This window comes from Lutra lutra, chromosome 1 (assembly GCF_902655055.1).
Source record: "Lutra lutra chromosome 1, mLutLut1.2, whole genome shotgun sequence".
NCBI classification, from domain to species: Eukaryota; Metazoa; Chordata; class Mammalia; order Carnivora; family Mustelidae; genus Lutra; species Lutra lutra.
This window is the reverse complement of record NC_062278.1, coordinates 1,009,871-1,023,331: the sequence shown is the minus strand read 5'-3', so window position 1 is coordinate 1,023,331 and position 13,461 is coordinate 1,009,871.

Here is a 13,461-nt window from a genome sequence, read left to right as displayed (position 1 = left end):
GGCCAGCGTGGGTACGCGGCCACCAGGTGGCAGGCGGCTCCTGGTATCGTGTCCTGCTTCCTCAGGCGACAACGTGGTGCTGCCCTTCGGCTCCCGAGAGCCGGGACTGCATTCGGGGCCCCGAGGCCCACCCTGACCATCGTGATCTGGCTGGTGGGTGGGCAGGTGGGCACCGGACATGGTGGTGGGCAGAGGTGAGCTCGCAGGGCCCTGAGGGGCACGTGACCACACCCCTGCTTGTTAGTGTGGGCTCAGTCGGGGCAGGGAGGGTGGCACGGAGGGACCAGCGGGCAACGCTCCACCAGCCGAGGGTCGGCGCCATGTCCCTCCCTGAATGCAGGGACAACAGTGGACAGGGTTCTCACTGCTAACCACATGCACAGTTGGCACCCCCGTGGCCTCTGGCCATGTTGGTGCCCCCTGAGTGGGTGTCCGGCAATGGGGGGGGGGGTCACAGACCTTGAGGCTAGGGCTTGATGGCAGTGGCCGCCGGCTGGCTCTGTTGGCTGAGCGTCAGCGGGTAGCAGGTTTTCCAGCGAGAGGTGAGGTGGGAAAGGTCTGGCCCCAGAGTCCCACATGGCCCTCCCCTGCCCTCCCCTGCCCTCCCCTGCCCTCCAGCTCTGGGACTGACGCTGACTAGCCTCCTGCCCTTCGGGCCCAAGCTGACAGGGGATGGACGGGCCAGGCCATGTGGCGGCCCCGAGGGTGGGGGTGCACAGGCAGCACACCGATTCCCGATTCCCGAGATAGTGGGTTTGACAGCTCCTCCTGCTGACTCCAAGGGTCACTGCACCCCTTGACCTTGGCAAGGCCAAGTCGGGGGAGGGCAGAAAGCCAGGCAGGAGTGCGGTTCCATGCCCCAGGCTCTGTCTGCCTCCAGGGGACTGCGGAGCCTGGCCAGCCCCGGGGTAGTGCAGGAGACTGCTGACGCTTCTATGCCACTGTTTGGGGGCTGATGGGATGGGGCTATGTTTCAGTGAGAATCAGCGAGCTCTGGTGCAAAAGGCCCCTTGTGGGCAGGAGGCCCCGTGTCCACGGGCAGTGGCACAGGTCGTGGGTCAGAGCCACAAAGCTCGAGGTACCGCTGAGCAGGGGGACACAGACGGGGAAGAGCGGCGTGAGGAGCTGCTGGCCACTGGCAGGGTCCCTTCAGGCCTCAACCGTGCTCCCTGAAGAGAGGGAGCACGATGGGCGTTCCCAGAGGAGGGCACTTGCTGCCACTGGGCAGTCACCTGGGGAGGGCACCTCATGGCCCCTGATCTGTAGGGTTATGGCCTAAGTAGAGCACATGGTCCCACCCCAGATGGAAACAAAGGACCCTACCCAAGACTGTAGGCTCCCCAGATGCAGGGACGGCAGGAAACAGGGAGGCAAGGGTCTGGATGGAGCCTCGGAAACCAGGGCCTCCGATTCTCCCCAAGGACCCCACAGTCCCCCACTCCCCAGGGCCTCCATCGTTCCCTCAGGCCCCCCGTTTCCCCCCTGGGCTCCCCATCAACCTTAGGGAACTCGATCTCCTCCAGAGCTATCCAGCTCCCCTGGGTCCTCGATCTTCCCAGGGTCCCCCTTCCCTCAAGGGCCCCACTGCCCGGGGCCCCCCATCCCCCTACCACCCCCCATCTCCCTCAGGCCCCCTGGCCTCTGTTCTGCTCAGTGACCCCTGCTTGCCCCACTGGGGGATGGGCTGGTGTTGCTAGTGATGCTGACTTCTCAAAAGAAGGAATTGGACATTTTTTGTGTGAACACCCTGGTTTCTAACTAATTAAAGACTTAAAATTAGCTAAAACTAATTAAAATTGCTTACATTTATACTAATTAAAGCTAATTGAGTTCTTTCTGAAGCTGTGCAGACATCCCACCCAGTGCTGGTCCTGCTGCCTGAGCGCCAGGGGGCCCGTGGTTTGGGGCGCAGCTGTCACCGACTGGGCTCCTGGCTGCGCCAAGGGTCACCAGCCGAGGCTGCCAGCCTGGCTCCCGGTCCCGGGGTCCTCTCGGCCTTGATGGCGAGTGGGAGCCGGGGGCCAATGTGCAGTGGAGGGGATCCTGCCCTGGGGGTGGCGTTCTCCCATTCAGGCCCCCTGAAGACCAGCCCCCCACAGGCCAGGGTCCAGGGTCACAGCCTACTCACCCGCCCTCCATGCCCCAGGCTTTCACTGTGGGATGTCCCAGGGAGGGCCTGACCTGGGCCCAAGTGGCCCACGTCCTGTCAGGGGGCAAAGGTTTGGGGTCGAGCCCCCATACCAGGCGCCAGGGCTCAGAGTGGCCAAGCCCTGGGGGGGGCATGTGCAGTCAGTGGAGCCAGGCATGGGCTGCTCCCTCCATGCCCCCTACACCCCTCTCCTATGTGCACCCCTCTTTCCACCCCCTCTGCACCCCCTCCCCCCTCCCCACCCCTGCACCCATGGCTCTCCTGTGTTCCCTTTTCCCACGGGGTAACCGTGGGGCAAATCCAGACACTGGTGGGGAGAGCCGGAGCCATGTGTCCCCACCTGAGAGGCCACTCTGAGGCTGGTTGTCAGGGCTGACCACCCCTGTGGCCCCGGGAGGCCGCGGCTGCGGAATGGAGTCAGGCTGCAGGTGGGGACAGGCTGCCCAGCCTGGGTAGTGCCAGGGTCCAGCACAAGGCTGCCCTCGCCGTCCTCTGCCCTCGCCGCCCTTAGAGATCCCAGGGATGCTCGCCAACAAGAAGAAATGGCTCCTCACGGCTCCAATGAGCCACCACGGCCCCGTCAGCAACACGGGCCTGGAGCGAGGGGAAGACGGCACGGCAGTGCCTGCCCCCCGCAGCCCTGGCTTCGCTCCCCCGGGATCCAGGCCCGTGACCTCGCCTGCCTCCTGTGGAATGAAGAGGGGCTCCCTGCCTCCTCGGGGCTGCACCACGAGGCTTCATGGATATCCTAGGGCTCTGCTTTCCAAATGCGGCTGCAGGGCCCTCGGGTCTGCCCCGCCCAGCGGTTGGCTGGTGATTCTCTGCCCCGCCGGCCGGTGCAGCCAGTGGCATCCCAGGTCTGCGGGGCCACGACAGGCTGGGCTGCACCTGCCCTCCTTGGGACTGGTCATCCGTAGAGGCTGGCAGGGTGGGGGAGGGCTTGCCCTGCTGCTCCACTAGGGTGCGGGCCCCTGACGACCTCAAGGGGACGGCGAGGACGCCATGCAGCACGCCGGCGACAGAGGATGTCATCTCTCCGCGAGTGGCCCACACGTTGTAATGGGGCGCGGGTGGCACTGGGCGGGTTCAGGCAGAACGAGACCATCGAAGGTGCTTCTGGCCTCACTCACTGTCCCCCCCCCCCCCACCAACGTTTTCCACCAGCCTGGACACTTCTCACTGGCACCGGGCAGGGAGGGGGACAGCTGCTTATCTGGGCATGGGCAAGGCCCTGCATCTGTCTGTCTTGAGCTCCCCAGGTCCCGACCCAGGACACTGACCCTGAGATGCGGCAGCTTGGGCCTAAGTGTCCTGCTAGGGTGCTGGTCGGAGCTGTCTGGCAGGGCACTCCTCAGCCGCCCGTGAAAAGCGGAGGCCTGGGAGCCCAGCCAGAGGTCCGGGGCCTGTCCAGGCGGGAATGTGGCATCACCCCGTTCTGCCTGAGACCCAGATGGGGTGGGAGCAGTGCCTTGGTGGGGAGCCTCCACCAGCCGGGGTCACGTTCCGCTTGCTCCACTCGGGGCTGAAAGGGGGCCGAGACGGGCCTCCTGTGGTGCAGGGGAGGGAGGCCCGTTACTTCTGCTTCTGGGGTCCATCCGGCCGGGGGCAGTGCTAGGGAGACGTGTGGGGTTTCTGAGCGTGGGGCAAGGCCGCCGGGGGCCCCTCAGCCAGCGAGTGCTGCCGGCTCCCCGTGGCAGGCAACGCTGGTCCAGCTGCTACCTGACAGGGCATTCCCCTTTCCCTCTCAGACCTCTGCCTGTTGACCAAGGTCGTCCGTGCACACAGCAGCAGTTCACACTGTGAAGGGCTGAGGGTAGAGTGGGAGCCTGATGTTGCCCTCCTCCACCCCGAGACCATCATGCCCCTGGTGGGCTCACTGTCCACCCAAGCAGGTGACGCGGCCTCTCTGTTGGCTCAGACCTGGAACCTGCCCTGCCTGTTGTGGCCCCAAAGCCACACCTTGATGGGGGCGTGCACGGGCCCTGGGAGACCCCGAGGTCCCGGGAAGGGTGCTGGACCTCCAGACACTGAGGACAAGCTTTGGCCAGCCATGGTCCTCCTGGTCCCCTAGTCATGGCCCAAGACAGAGTGGGATCAATGCAGGCCCCCGGTGTGGCCGGGATGAGGCTGCTCTCCCACCTTCGTCCTGCTCCTGGTGATGTCTGCGTCGAGGAGGCATCCTGCCATCAGCCCAAACCCAGCTTGGGCCGGGTTCCACTGCCTGTGGTCCTGCCTCAGTCACCAGAGGTTCTGGTGCCTCTTGCCTTCTCTGAGACCTGTGCTGTCCGGCACGGCGGCCACCAGCCGCCAGACGGTGTCAGCCCCGTGGAGAGCGGTGTGGACGGCACGCGCCCAGGGCCCCTCCCCAGTGGTCCCTCATGCTCCCTCCAGGCTTGGTCCACGCCAGCTGCCCCACTGCCCAGATCCAGGTCCACCCCCACCAGCTGTGTATGGCAGGAGATGAGAACATAGTAGGGTTGACCGTGGGGACGCAGGGCGAGAGGACAAGGAGCCAGGTCCCTGCCTTCAAGGCACTGGCGTGAGCCCAGCGGTCCAGGTCTGTGGGCTCTGACTCCACCCAGTGGTGGCACCTGCCGCTCCCTGGCAGGGTGGGACGGCCTGCACCAAGGGGGACACGTGGAGGGCTGAAGGTGTCCCCAGTGTGGCATGGAAGAGGCTCAGAGTCCCACCCAGGAGTTACTCACCATCAGGGGCTCTGGATTCAGGAGACCCATGAGAGCCAAAGGAAATGCCCCCAAGAAGTGTTAGAACCATAAGAGAATTGAGTAAAGTAGCTGGTTAAAAAAATACATATGTACATGTGCAGAGTGTCTGTGGGGAGACAATCAGCTTGTCAGCCGGACGTCTGAGTAAGCGGGAAGGCACGCCACGGGCTTGCTGGGGGAGACTCCGTGGGCCGGGCTGTGTCTCCCCGACGGTCGGGTCTGCATGGCGAACACAACATTCATCAGAAAACAGTAAGTGTGGTTTTTTCAACTTGGAAAATTGAGTCCAAACTCATCTCTAAAAATAAATGTGTGATAATAGAGTTCTTGTGTGTTCGAGGAAGGATTCTCCTGGGGGGTCCTGGGGGAGCTAGAGGTGCTGGAGGGTCCACAGGGAGAGGGCAGCACTGGGTCACGCGGCCACTTGGAACCAGACGTGGTTAGACTCAGGTTCCACAGCATAGAGGAAGACAATTCCAGGAAAGCTGAATTTTATTTTAATTTTTAAAAGATTTTATTTATTTGAGAGTGGGAGAGTGGGAGGTAGGACAGAGGGAGAGGCAGGCTCCCCGTGGAGCAGGGATCCTGACATGGGGCTCAATCCTAGGACCCCGGGATCATGACCTGAGTTGAAGGCTGACACTTCACCGACGGAGCCCCCGCCCCGTCGGTGGCAAGCGCCCCCACACTTGCGTTAAGACACATCATATTCACACTGTTTTCACACAGTTTATTCAGAAGTCGAAAATGTGGACGTTTCCCCCTGAAGCAAATCGCTCCCTGCCACTGCCCACACACAGACCGTCTGCTGTCCCGTGAACTACTCTCACTGCACTCGACACCCGTCCTCACAAACCCATGGGGTCAAAACCCCAGCTACAAGGAAACTATACAGTTACACGAAAGAGTCTCGTTTACTCCTTTTCACTAGCAGACCGCGAACGAAGATTCAGGGCCAGACGTGACCTTCACCGAAAGCTGATACTTCCCTAATCTTTTTTCTTCCTGTAAGACATTCAAACCCACAGCAGTTTCGTCGGCAACTATGACTTAGGAATGGCTAAGCCAGGACCTGCTTTCAAGTGGACTGGAACCTCGGACGGGCAGAAAGCTGACTCCCAGCTCTGGCGCGGCCGTGACCTTGAACAACAAGCAAAATCAGCACCCCGGCAAACGATGCTTCCTTCTGAGAGCAACAGGGTGGCACTTGGGACCCCGTCAACCCTCAGCAGAGCAGCGCGAGTGTTTCAGACGGGCCGGAGGGGTGAGATGGAGGGACTGAGGGTCTTTAACTTGGTACCTGAAGCAAAGGGCACTACGAGCGGAGGCTATCAGGAGCCACTTGCCAGAGGCGGAGTTGCAGGGAGAAGCCGCGGTCACTGCGGCTCAGAGGATGGCGGAGGGTTCGCTTCACCGGAACGCTGGCTGCTGAGGCTTTCATTATTGCTGTATTTCCTCGGAGCTGCAGAGCTTCCAGCAGTAAAGGAGAAGAACTACCTGGTGGGCTTGGCAGAAGGCACGTCCGTCACAAAATCACAGAAACCGGCTGATATTCAGTAAGTCTAGGCTACAATCTCAATAATGTCTGGTGATGGCCATTTTCTCTCTTTCATTCGGATGAACTTCGGGGGGAAAAAGTGTTTTCAAACCTGTCAGGTTTCTAAAGATGCAGTCAGCCGTTAGGGCGGACATGGCGGCAGTGGCTGTCTCTGCTCCGCAGGGTTCCAGCACGTTCTGGGAGAGAATCCACACGCTGTCCCGCCGCAGGATGCTTTGCTGTGACATGCCAGCGGGTCCCCCAAACTTCTGGGAAGCTCTTTCAAAGGAGGGTGTGAGAGGAAAGAACCCTGCTCCGCCAAGAATTCTGTTCCAAGGACACTCGTTGGCCGCTTTTGTGCAGGAAGGTACGGCCCCCCGAGCCGTCGGGCCGTCAGGCCGTCACATGTGTAAGTGATGAAGACCCAGTCTCGCTCTCGGAGTTGGTCCCAGGGGGACCGCTTGCAGCCACCTCTGGCTTTAAGAATATCAGATTCTGGGAACTCATCGAAGTTTGACGTATCATCGATGCTTTTGATTTCGATGACTATCGCAGCAGGTGTCTCCGATATGCTCCCAGCCAGCGCCTAACTCCGGGCTCCACTGCTCCGCCCCCGCTCGTAGCGGAGTCTCAAGTCAGACCTCGGCTCTCTCACAGACAGGAACTTCCGGAGGAAAAGTCAAAATTTCTTTCTGGGCCATCGCCTTCTTATACGTCTCTTGAGGGGCTCAGCACGGAAGGGTGAGGAGCTCGCCAAGCAGGAGGGAGCGGGACCAGAGGCCTCCGGGCTCTGAAGGCTTAGGCAGCCGAAAGCTGAGTTTTAAGGTGAAAGTCAGTAACCAGATTGATTCAAGGATGCCAACGGCAGAAATCCTAAAGGAAACGACTGTCAGCACGCCCGCCGTCCCCCGAAAACCCCGTCCAGCCGAACAGCCAAGTGTGAGGGGTCGGCACCACAGCCCACGTCCAAGCCGGTTCCCCGCACGCCAGGTACGTTGGCACGGATTTGCGCGTTGAGCTTGGCACACGGTGGTGCCCACAAGGACGAGAGGTGCTCGCACACGGAGGATGGCAACGCGCGCGGCAGCTGCCGCGAATGAGACCCGCACGCGGCCGCGGTGATGGCAGAACGCTGCGCTTTGACCATCCCATTCCCAGAAATATTTTTAAAGTTCTCAAAAACTGCTTTTCATCTTTTTCTTCTCTAGTGGGTTGGGTATTGGCAAGATTCAGATGCCTTGAAATGCTGAGGGTTATACAGCGAATGGGCTGGGGGCAGGGGTCACACGGAGATTGATTTTGGCCACATGCCCTCCCGCCGGCTGCTGTGGGCACACCTGCCCTCCAGGGCAAGGGCCCCGCCCAGTGGACAGGTGCGTGTGCGCTCAGGGAAGGGACGACTCGGGGGTCGTCGCACTGAAGCAGCGCTTTCCGCCCGGCTGGCTGGCCAACGTGGGACACCAAGCGGGCCAGGACTGGCCGCGGTATGGGCGGTCCCCTCGGCATCGCCAACTGTGAGCTGGACAGCCATCCTGCACCAGTCAAACGAAGCCCAGGGACACTGCGGCTCCAGGTCCCTGACCCCGAGGCCTCCTGTCCTGGAGCCACATGGGCCATGCCCCAGGATGGAACGCACGTGGAGAAGTTGGTGGCCGACATGCCGGGTACCTCACGCACCACCCCGGTGCTGGTCAGCCAGCTCACAGCATGGACGGACCCTTGACCCCCAGCCTAAGCGACAGGACACCCCACAGCACCCACAACACTTAAGGCAGGAGGTGCACCAAATGGTACACGTTCCTGACAAGCCCCTCTGGTTGGGACAGCGGCCCAAGGCAGGGAGGAGTCAGAGGTGTGGGCGAGGGAAGGAATAGACGGAGGCAGGAGGGGCTCCAAGGAGGCCGGGGTCAGTGTTCCTGGAGGGCGGGGAGAGCGACCTCCTGACCTCTGCTCTGGGGGGCCGGACAAGAAGGGAGGGGAGAACCGTGGCCTCACGTGTCACCGCGAGTGCTGCTGCCACTTTGGGGCACGTGTGTGACCCGTCCGAGATTCTGCGGTCTTGGCGGATGGCCCGCACAGCCCGCCGGGCCCTGGCTGTGGTGACGAGGAAAGGCACGGGGCGCTCAACAGGCAGCGGCCCCACCGGAGCCCCCGTCACTGCGGGCTTGTTTGCTGTGCTTTCAAATACGGCCATTTCTCGTGCACCCGCGGTGTGAGATCACACAAAAAGGAAAGAATGCATCATTGAACCCAGTCCACCTCACCGGCCACAGGAACCATGTGGCGTCTGTCTGCAAACCCAGCGTGTCCTTGGAGATGGTGAACTCGCCCCAAGGTCCTTTTTTTTCTTTTTAATTAAGGATTTTACTCATTTATTTGACAGAGAGAGAGCATAAGCAGAGGGAGTAGCAGTGGGAGAGGGAGAAGCAGGCTCCCCACTGAGCAGAGAGCCCGACGCGGGGCTTGATCCCAGGACCCCGAGATCCTGACCTGAGCTGAAGGCAGAGGCTTTGCCGAATGAGCCCCCCAGGCGCCCCTCATCCAGTGTCTTGTTGGCAAGATCAGGGAGCACGAGGTCTGAATGATACCTGGCTTTGGGTGTATCACTCTTCTGATAATCATAACTGAGGCAAAAATAAAGAACAAACAAAAACTTTGCATTTGTGCTGAAAATAACAAGGGATAAAATAAAAATGCAGGTGTTGTGTTTAACTAGCTTGCCATCCACTTGCAGTAGAGCAGATTTCTGTCGGGTTAGAACTTCGTGACCCGTGTCCTTCCTTATGACACTAGAAATTTGACTTTGCAGGGTCCTCGTAGTCAGGATTGTAGCTGCTGATTTGGAACATGGAGATCTCGCTTGTCCCCACATGTGGCCCAGTGGCCATAGCTGAGGGTCTGGACACTGTGCTAAACCGGGGTGGGGCAGGGGCTGTGCAGCAGAGGAAGATGGAACTTCTAGAAACGGGCACTAAATCGGCACGATTTGCTTCCTGATCTAAAACAAATAATCGGGCGGGAGCTCAGGCTTGAACCATACACTATTTTTGTGGCAAGTGACACGTAGTCAGCCCTCAGCGTACGGATGCACATACCACCCCTCACACGCTGACCACACATATACCACACACTCATCTTAGAGTGAAGCCCCAGTACTATTTAAGATGGGGGTGGCTTCTGGGGAGTCCCTCAGGAGGCCGAGGCCGCTCTTAGGGCTTCCAACCCCGGCTGAGGCTGAGTCGCAGAGCCCACACTCAGTCTCCCACATGGAGCAACTAAAACTAGACAAGTCTGTGAGGTGACAGTTCCTGCTGACTCCAGGAAGTATGGGACAGTGTTCCCTGGGGCGTGAGAACTGAGTTCCCCGTCAGTGCCGGGGAGGGGAGCCCAGGCAGAGCCTGCTGGGTTCCCACATCAAGGATCTGAGAGTGAAGGCCACGGGGGTCACAGGACAGAGTCCCACAGAGAGAAGAGCTGCCCTGAGGGAGTTGAAGGAATCCACAGCGGCTTCCACTTAGTGGTCTGGTGAGTGCTGATCACGGTGTGTGTGAGAGCAAAGCCTCAAGGCCGGAGAAGGAACCCCAAAAGGGGAAAAGGGCGAAACCCCACCCCCAGAGTGCTTGCAAGGTGGGAATAATGCCTGCTCGCCCCAAGCTGGGGGAACCTCAGAATTCATGGGGCCCTGAGCAGGGTACTCACACGGTTTGCCCCGGCAGGAGGGGGAAAGGCTCCCTGGGCTAGAAGCGGGCCTGATCCTGAGAGTTGAAGGCAAGCCTAGTTACTGTTTCCAAGTAACTAAAGTGCATTCCAGATCAAAGCTCAAGAATATTTATAGGAATGTAAAAATATCCATTATGCTACATCATGGAATCATAATTCTGGCCTCCCACTGAAAATCATCAGGCCTGCAAAAGGGCAGAAAACAATGACTAAAAATGAGGACACAAACCAATCAATAGATGTAGATCCAAGGCGCCTGGGTGGCTCAGTGCGTTAAGCCTCTGCCTTCAGCTCAGGTCATGATCTCAGGGTCTTGGGATCGAGCCCCGAATCGGGCTCTCTGCTCAGCAGGGAGCCTGCTTCCCCCTCTCTATCTGCCTGCCTCTCTGCCTACTTGGATCTCTCTCTCTCTGTGTCAAATAAATAAATAAAATCTTTAAAAAAAGAAGTAGATCCAGAAGAGACAAAGAAGACAGATTTAGTACACAAGGATTTTAAAACAATTGTTTTAAGTACATTTTTACATCCAACAGGGTAGAGAGATCATGGGCTTGATAAAGAGACGTGGAACATACAGAAAGACCCAAATCAGACTTGTAGAGACAAAAATTGCAATGTCCAAGGTGAAAACACACTGGATGGGATTAATGACGGATAAGACACTGCTGAAGAAATGATTAGTGAACCTGAAGATACAGCTCCACAGGAGCTGCGCACAGGGAACACATACTTTAACTGAACAGAGAAGAGGGCGCTGGGGACAGGTGCATAGAGGTGGACAGATAAATATTTGAACATCAACCCACAGAGCCAAGACTCCCAACAACCCCCAAGCTAAGGCCAGTTACAATCAGCAGCTCAGTACAAGAGACAAAGAGAAAAATCGTAAAACCAGCAAAGAGGAAAACACTCTGCAGAAGGGCAGTGGTAAAAGTGGCCACAGGCTTGTCCTTGAGAGGATGCACGTGAGGACCTGTGGTGCGATGCCATTAAGGTGCTCAGAGAAAGTCAACTTACACGTCCACACCTAGGAAATGGTCTTGTAGAACGGGAGGTGAAGTAGACTTTTCTAGACATTCAGAAATGGAAGGCTCCCCACCAGTAGGCATACACGGTCAGAAATGTCACTGTACATCCACTAAGAACCACTTTAGAACGTTGGGGGCGTTGGGACAGACTCCAGGAGGTCACAGACATGCAGCCGTGTTACAAACGTGTGCAGCATCCGCACTGTGGACGGGGAGCTGCCCACCTGCGAGGGAACGGCCCACTCGGCCTCGGAGCGCAGTCCATGGCCTCCACGGGACGGAACCCGAGGACCGCATTCCAGCTGAGAAGGGGGCTTCCCAGGGAGCCAGTTAATTCCGCGGCTGCTGTCCCCGGAGACAGGAGCTGAGCTCCCGAGCGGATGGTGGACGGGGGAGCCAGGGGTCTCCCTGTGGGAGGAGGAGGCTGCAGTGATCCGTGCGGTGATGGATGCAGTCAGAACTCATGTTCAGCTTAGTGTAGACACAGGTGGTTCCGTGAGGACACACTCGAGCTGCGTGTAAACACACAGGCTGATGCTCACTCGTGGATCTCCTTCTCCATCAGCTGGGAGGGCCCGCCAGCCGGGGGCATGTCCAGTCCCAGGTGTTGGCTTGTAACACCATTCCCTGGGGAGAGAGATCCGGGCGCCCACAGAAACCCTGATTCCAGGATCAAGCAGGACCCCGGGGGGGGGCCCTGGAGCACTAGGCAGAGCCAGAAGGGAAGGAGCCCCCACCCTGATGGGCGTGTCAGAGGGACAGAGGAGCCACCTGAAGGGGCTCCCGGTGGCCAGAGCCGGACCCGTGCCAGCCACAGAGTGAAGTCGTGCTGGATCACAGCCCGCACTGTACGTAACTACCCACGAGCCTGCACTGACATCGGTCAGCGGCTCACGCGCACGCTGGTGCCGAAACGGTATTTCTCTCCTCCTCCGAAGGAGAACCCCCCAGTGTCTGCACAGCCGCTCTGTCCTCGGGGAGTGGAGTGTGCCTCCCCCTCCTTAGGTGTGGGCTGTGCCCCAGGGGACGGTGCAGGGAAGGGAAGGAGCCACGTGGGGTGGGGACACCCGGCAGACCCACCTCCGCCAGGGGACCACGGCCCACGTGAGCAGTGACAGGTCGTGCTAACTGCAGGCACCTGGGCCGGATGGGAGGAGACGGACACTTCCCCTCTGCGGTCTTCCCTCCAACAGTCCCTGACCCCGGTCCACCCTCGAGGAACCACCTTGCGAACCCCAGCGAGGGGCGTCTCCCCAAATGCCTGACTGGGCCTGCACCCAACGGTCGGGGTCCTCGGAGGGACAGTCACAGCCAAGAGGAGATGGAAAGGGACGTGATCGATGTTGCGTGGTGTCCTGGACGGGATCCTGGGACAGAACGGGACACTGGGGGACTGAGGAAATCTGATCGCTTAGTTAACAATGATGTGTTAATATTGGTTTGTTAATTGTAACAAATGTAACTCAACGATGTGAGATGTTTATAAAGGGGCCCAGGTACCTGTGAAAAATCTTTGTAATAGATTTACAATTTCTCTATAAATCTAAAACTGTTGTATAAGTAAAGTTTATATATATATATATATATATATATATATTTTTTTTTTTTTTTTTTTTTTTTTTAAGAAAACACTATGGAAGGGAATAGAAACAAAGATTTTACCTTGGGGACATCAGGGAGATAGCACCTTGCAGGCTGGGACGGCTCATAGCAGGGGACTGACCACCAGGTGCTGGGGTGTGGGGGTGCAGGGGTGGGTGCATCACATCTGGATGCTGCTGCCGTCGGGAGGCGACCCCACACATGGGTTGGCCTTTTCTTAAAAAGTTAAGAGACACACAGTTCCTGCGGCCCAGCCCCCGCCGCTCTGAGCTCGCCGGGAGAAACAGAATACGGCGTTCACAGCGGCTCTATGCGTAATGCCCCAGACAGGAACTCGCTGGTCTGGCACCAGGTGCATCTGAGTGCAGTGAGGACAGAAGCTGTGAGCCCGGGACAACCCCAGCCGGGGAACCGGGGCTCTGCAGACAGGGCCAGGCTAGGAGCTCGCATGCGGAACCCCCCTCCCTGCAAAGTTCAGGGAAATGAAATTAATCGCAGGTGACAGAGCAGGTAGGCAGCTGCGGGGGGACGGGCGATTCCCGAGGGGCAGGAAGAGACTCGGGGTGACTCGTCAGGACCCTGATTTCAGAGACTGTTTCCCAAGTGCGTGCACTTCGCATCGCTCCCCTCAAATACATGCGGTTTCTTTGTGCTCCCACGGAAGCTGCAGGGAACCAGCACGCCACCCAAGACACTGGA